Below are 5,000 nucleotides of genomic sequence, written 5' to 3' on the forward strand. Positions count from 1 at the left end.
TATTCACTAACAATTGTTTCATTTCACAAACAAAATTGTGAAATGAAACAATTGTTGGTGAATGTGTTGATTAATTAATGAATTAATTTAGATTCATTAGATCTCGCTGTTTTCTAACTTGCTAAATATGTATGTTTGATATTTTACGATATTCTATATAATATACTCATTGAAGAATTAACTCTTCAATATTTAATATATTATAACACTATATATATATATGCGTGTCATATGGGCCAGCCACCTAAATGTGGCTGACCCATATGGGACGATAGTATTGTTGTTTATAGCCCCAGTAAGAATCTCCTCCAGCTGGCTAACGACACACTGCGTCCGATCTCTGTCCGATCAGCATTTGCCAAGGGAAATTATAGTTCCTATCGCTAGTCTAACGAGATACACACGGACCCGGGTTTCTGGATAGTAATCCGTCATCAGCGTGTGACTATCACCAGCTAGGGATGAGAACTGATTCTAAACGCAAAATACTATATGCTTTTTACCAGTGACAAACCGTCACTAATCTCGAAAGAGGAGAAATAAGCAATAATAAATCTCTGAGCCAGATGTCGTGCTGAAGGAGAGGTCTTCCTGGCGTTATAAACAGCAGTAGCATCGTCCCATACGGGTCATCCACATTTAGATGGCAAATATATTTCATGATGTTGCGCTACTACTGTATACATCTCGCTGAGAGATTTATTATTCCTTACATATATATATATACATATATATATATATATACACACACACACACACACACACACACACACACACACACACACACATATATATATATATATATATATATATATATATATATATATATATATATATAGGCATAATTCCGCAAACAACAAAACATGATGGTGCGAGCCTACATATTTAGTGGGATGAAATTTATTAATAATTTGGACTTAACTGTGACTTCAAAATTCTGGTATTTTAAGGTCTATTTCAGCTTAATTTCATTAATATAATTTACTATTAAGCACTTCCAACAGCAATATATATATATATATATATATATATATATATATATATATATATATATATATATATATATAACGTACACATACCGAATTTAATATTTTGAAAGGAAATAAGTTGCTAGTATCTATTTATCTTTGTTTCTGTTTACTGACAACACATATCTATCTATAGCATTTTAAACGTGTCATGTTCGGTTGAGATGATAGGATTAAAATCCTTTCATTAATACTCTACTACAAAACATACTCTTTCCAGATGCTTTATAATGAATACATATGCATTTCAACCACGTTTCCCTTCTGTTAAGTGGATATTTCACTACCATCACATGACATCCGTCTACTATATATTGATAAGCTCTCAGACAGCGAGTTATCTTATATCCTCTTTCTTATATCGATACAAGACACACGCCAGACTGCTTTTAACAGAAATAGAATCACTCTTTTGATATATAATTTATCAAGTTTATTTCTGTTTTAAAAATTTACGCAGCATTTTATTCGTATGAAATTTACTACGGCGTATTACAGTGTACTTAGTGTGTTTCACACCTGCATGTTATTACCAAAAGAACACAAACTCACATTCATCTCGCACACATATACACGCATTTACAAACACCCATATATACTTGTATGCACACACTCACACTCACGCACTCACACACGCTCACACGCACACAAACATATATATATATATATATCGCTTGATGTATATATATATATATATATATATATGGGAGAATATACAAAAAATAACAACAGACGAGGACAGGTGGTGTAAATAACAAAAGTATATATTAGTATGACGCTCGGGAATACGGAAAGTCTTTGACGTTTCGAGCTACGCTCTTCAACAGAAAGAATACGGAGACAAGGAGAAAAACACGGAGAAAAAAAATTCAATAGTGTTCAGTCAACGGTCAATCATAATAATGGCCGATCATAACAATGGCTGACCGGAAGTTAGAAATTCTTATTTCAGGAGAGCTAAGAAAGGGGGAGATAACAAACGGTGATCGGGAACGAGGGGCTGTGTGTGGGAGGTAGACTGCTGGTGAACTTGACGTATGTAGTGTGAAAATGGGGGAAGGGAGAAAGGGAGAAAGTAGTTAGATAGATAGATAGATAAAGTATATATACACGTGTATATACACTGTGCGATTTGTATATATAATGGCTATATATGTATATATGTTTGTGTGCGCCTGTGTATGTATATATATGTAAGTATAGGAGCACCCCGTCGGTTACAACGACGAGGGTCCCAGCTGATACGATCAACGGAACAGCCTGCCCCTGAAATTAACGTGCAAGTGGCTGAGCAGCCCACAGACACATGTACCCTTCTCGCAGGTCTCAGGGAGATTCAGCGTGACACAGAGTGTCAATAATTCTGTCAATAATTATTCGTGCAGTTGGATACATGACGTATGTACATGGCTCAGTACCAATCTCAAGAAGCTAGATTTCGCAAAATTAGAAAGAACACTCTTATTTCACAGACTATAAGCTACCAGTCATCAAAATGTATTGTGAAAGTATGAGAAACCCTGCATGTAATAGTATACGGACATATGTATAGACAGAACGACATATGCTTCTTTACACATATATGAGTAAAGCACTGTGGATAGATATATGCAGTGACAATCAGTTGTTCGTGCATAAATACGTTCATACATGTCTCTACGAGACGATGTCTTTGCTTCAAACAGCTTCTGTCTATTGCTGGGAAATTCGAAGTAAAAAATAGGGAAATAGATATAGAAACTCTATATATTGTGAAGTTTTCGGAATTTTATATAAATTTCCTTTTTTTTTTTCCTTCAAGCAAATGTCTTCTTCCAATTTACCATTGTGTTATCTGTTTCTATTTTACAAGGTGTCTGCAAGTAGATGAACTAAGAGAAAGCAAAAATTAGGTTATGATTGTATGGTATTTTATGATGATAGATGATACTAGCAGCTGTTGTTGACTCACCTTACTGTTTATATATGATACGTGATTGCTATCAATTCTTATTCTAAGTTTAAATGTGATCAAGATAGTCGTAAGTATGGTCATAAGTATATCATATCACATAATCCTTCTTAGAACTTACGTCATTTGCCATAGGATTTGTGGAGGCACATCCTCAGACAACATTCTGCTTTTGTTAATGAATGTTAAAAATAGCGTCATATGCGCAAATGTCTATGTAAATGTGTAAACATACATCTTTATGTAAGATACGTTCACATAAGCACATGCATTAAAATACATGCACTAGTTAGAAACTAAAATCTCTGATGCATTAACCTGAATTATAGCAAAATATTTGCATATCGTGAAGGCGCTTGGTTTAGTGGTTAAGGCATTCCACTCACGATCGTGAGATCTTGTGATCGATTCCTGGCGAGGAGTTGTGTTCTTGAGCAAGACACTTTATTTCACATTGCTCCAGTTCACTAAGCTGGTAAAATGTGTAGCGTCTCTATTTCGAAGGGCCAGCTTTGTCAAATTCCGTGTTGTAGTAAATCTCCGTGAGAGCTACGTTAAGGGTACACGAATCTGTGGACTACTCAACTACTTGCACGTTAATTTCACGTCCAGAGTATTCCGTTGATCGAATCAATTTGGACCATCTCCCGTTGTCGTAACTGACAGAGGGCCAGATTTTTGCGCATCGTGTCCTAATAGATATGTTACTATAATTACGAGAAGAAGTCAATATCTATAATCTCTGAAGGCGGTGAGCTGGCCGAATGTTAACATACCGAGCAAAATGCTTAGCGGTATTTTGTCCGTTTTTAAGTTCTGAGTTTAAATTCCACCGAGATCAATCAACTTTGACTTTCATCCATTCGGAGTCCATAAAATAAGTACCATTTGAGCACTGGGATCGATGTAATCGACTCAGCCCCTCCTCCGAAATTTCTGGCCTTCTGCCAAAATTTAAGTCCAATGTTAATATTCTCTTAACGTTTTTGGAAGCCCTACCCAGGATCTAATAAAACCTATTTCAATCAATTGAAGTTACGATGTTCCTTGAGTGAGCATCAACACCACAACCGTATAGGTGACACGTCAAACTGTAACTAAATTACTGCCGTTGTTGTCTAATTCTAGATCAACTTTCAATTAGATACACACATGATCATTCCAACCTAGTCTTGGCAGGCCTAGTATCTTACAAGAAAACATGGACAAGGCGCACAGCCTTTTAGCCATGGGCATCGGAGAAGGCAACCATGGTGCATCCTATTTAGTGTTTGGTGTGTGTCCTCAATTTTTTCTGCTATTCACCTATTGAGCCCCTGATGTGTTTTTGGATATACGCCGTTATGGTGAGATGTAATTCTATGCTATATCATCCTTCCTTCTTTGTGACACTGACTGCAAGTTGGTTTCTGGAAATTACAGGGTACTGGAGTGGCTGGATAAGTTGCGTGTGTGATCTTGTACGGATGTCCGAGTAAATATGCATGTATGTATGTATGTATGTATGAATATAGACATGCCGGTAGGAAGGAAGGTATTTATGTATATTTGTATACACTTGCATACTTTGTATTAAAATGGTCCACCGTGTGTATACATAAATGTGCCATGTTATTATTATTATTATTATTATTATTATTATTGCTTAATTTCTACATATTCATGCATCTTCATATGCAATCACACTCACACACAAATATGTGTGCGCCTGTATATGTGTGTGTGTGTGTGTGTGTGCGTATGTGTTTGTGTGTGTGTGTGTCAACACTTGTGTAACTATGTGTGCATTAGAAATTGGTAAGTAGGAAATACTTAGCCACATAAATAAACAGTTGAGAAGCTGAGAGATGAAACGATCTGTACAGTTGTTTACAAAATACATGAAGTTATATTGAGTACGACTTCCATCATCTCACATTGTCGTATATCCATTATGTATATGCATTTCAGTCTCACTCCTTTTCTTTCTCTCTGTCTCTCTGTCTCTCTGTCTCTCTTGTTTTTGAATCATCACAACACAC

General features: G+C 35.9%; 1 protein-coding gene across 3 annotated transcripts in view; it reads left to right on the plus strand.

The window, feature by feature from the left end:
• Positions 1-5,000, plus strand: part of LOC128249177 (lachesin-like) — an 822,107-nt gene that overhangs the window by 457,212 nt on the left and 359,895 nt on the right. The window lies entirely within an intron of this gene.

The sequence above is a fragment of the Octopus bimaculoides genome, chromosome 12 (assembly GCF_046866305.1).
Source record: "Octopus bimaculoides isolate indiv1 chromosome 12, ASM4686630v1, whole genome shotgun sequence".
Lineage (NCBI taxonomy): Eukaryota > Metazoa > Mollusca > Cephalopoda > Octopoda > Octopodidae > Octopus > Octopus bimaculoides.